Source organism: Bison bison, unplaced genomic scaffold (genome assembly GCF_000754665.1).
Source record: "Bison bison bison isolate TAMUID 2011002044 unplaced genomic scaffold, Bison_UMD1.0 scf7180017864383, whole genome shotgun sequence".
NCBI lineage: Eukaryota > Metazoa > Chordata > Mammalia > Artiodactyla > Bovidae > Bison > Bison bison.
Window position 1 is genome coordinate 1,323,638 of NW_011494955.1, and position 2,096 is coordinate 1,325,733.

General features: G+C 47.5%; 1 protein-coding gene and 1 long non-coding RNA gene across 2 annotated transcripts in view; both read left to right on the plus strand.

Moving 5' to 3' along the window:
* Positions 1-2,063, plus strand: part of LOC105001430 — a 7,947-nt gene extending 5,884 nt beyond the window's left edge. The window contains exon 3 of the long non-coding RNA XR_826865.1: positions 731-2,063. This is a non-coding gene — a long non-coding RNA (uncharacterized LOC105001430). The remainder of the gene's footprint in view (positions 1-730) is intronic.
* Positions 1-2,096, plus strand: part of ZNF547 (zinc finger protein 547) — a 40,403-nt gene that overhangs the window by 35,834 nt on the left and 2,473 nt on the right. The window lies entirely within an intron of this gene.

The following is a 2,096-nucleotide window of genomic DNA, read 5'->3' on the forward strand; positions in this document are numbered from 1 at the left end:
GTGACAGGATGTCAGATGAGTTTACTGAAGATGTGTTAAGCAGGTATGTTCGTGTAACATCATTTTAAATGGGTGTTATATGAACAAAGATATTAACTGTTGAAAAGACATAATGTGCAGGATGGAAGTGTAACTGGACCAGGGGTATCTAGATATGCGTGTTGTGACTGAGGATAAAGTCAGGACCAAGGGCTGGTGGGGAAACCTTCAGAACAGGGCTGGGGAGCTCCCAGTGAAGAGTTGGGATATACTGGGAACCTGTTACATTGACAAGGATTTTCTGTTGCCATGTACAGAAGGGTATATGTGGAGACAGGAGATATGCCAACTTTGTGGTCCCGGTGGTGATGATGGGGGTCAGATGTCTGAGGTGGTCCACTGAGTGATATGCATGTGGGAAGGTGTCTGAACTAGTTGACCCAGGGCCCTGTTAATAGGGAGGGTGGGTTCAAGTTGCTGGTGTCTGGAGTGGATCACCCTGGGGACTGTCAGGCTGTTTTCTTGCTAGAGAGGGAAGAGGTCCTGCATGCCAGGCCCACAGCCTAGAAGTCATCTGTCTTTAGACCTGTGTGTTGTTGCTGGGGGTTGGAGTTGGTGTTCAAGGAAGCACTTCTCTCTGAATCAGGGACCTGGGGAGGATGATGACCCCAGAGTATGGACTGGGCTTAGGGTGCTTACGGGGTCCTGGGGAGAGAGGCTGCTTATGCACACATTGTCCCCATTATCCCAGGGTCCTGTGACCTTTGAGGACGTGGCTGTGTACTTTTCACAAGAGGAATGGAGGCTCATTGATGAGGTCCAGAGACTCCTGTACCACGATGTTATGCTAGAGAACTTCGCACTGGTTGCATCCTTGGGTAAGGCCCTCACCCCTGTCCTGGCATTCTGAGCAGATTTCTGCCTTTCCCCTTTCTCCAAAGGCAAGTCTGTTTGTCTTAACAGCTGGACAGTGGGCACCTCTCTCTCAATGCTTACAAGTAGCTCCCATGCCAGCTATTCTGAAATTTTCTCAGTGAAGCTATTATAGGTCAGATGATTTGAATCAGCTCAGTGAGTTCCATTCCTCTCAACCACTGCCTGCTAAGTTGATTCTGTAAGACCTCTGCACCTCTGTGCTCCAGAGTCTTTTCCCTTCCAGCTGACATTTCCTGGGGCTCACTATTCGAGGAATTGTTGGGATCCAACGTGGTCCCTATTTAGGAAGTACTCTTGGCTGTTTCTGTGAAACCATCATAGAAGATTCTTTGTACTATTATTTTGGACTCCTGGGCCAGTACTGACCACTCACCTGTCCTTTCTTTCTCTTAGCACTTGCATCTTCTAGGTCCCATGTTATTGTCCAGTTGGAGTTGAGTGGAGAATCTTTGTTCTATAGAACCCAAAGTGGACATGATTCTAGTGACAGGAAGAAGGGCTCAAAATGGGTCTGGCCCTGGTGATTGGCAGCACAGGGAGGAAATGATATGGCTAGGTTCAAATCAGATTTGAAGCCTCCCCTGGCCCCAACACTGTTTGCAGTCCACGACCAGTGGCTGATTATCTCATTTCTGTTTCTCCTCAGTTCCTGACAGATTCCTTCTGTGATTTCTACTCTAGCTTCCAACCCAGGATTATCTCTCACATCTCTGTCTTCCACTCCTCATTATTCTTCAGCATCCTCACTCTCATGCTTTCCATTTTTCACCTATGCTAATGTGTCACGAGGCCTGCATCTAGCATTGAAATAGTCCTGAACACCAGCTGTTCAGTGACAATCAGAATATCCTGGGCCTGGACATAGCTTTCCACATAGCACACATGTGTCACCAGCAGCCAAGGCCCTGGAGAAAACTGCTCCTGTAGGAGTGTATTGTCTGATTGTGGCTCTTCTGTGCACTACCTCCCATCTTTGTATGTTTGCCTGGTGAATCTTCACTGTTCCGTGACCTGCAGAGGCCCAGTACGGCAGACTGGGGCTTTCCTGTCCTGCCCACAGTGCGTTTTTCCTGTTGGGTTTATTCCTTCTGTGTCAGATATAAGTTCGTGATGGGGTTTCTTCTTTTTACATTTTTCTCCATGAAGTTCACTACCAGGTTTTTTTTTTTTTCTTTTTTTTT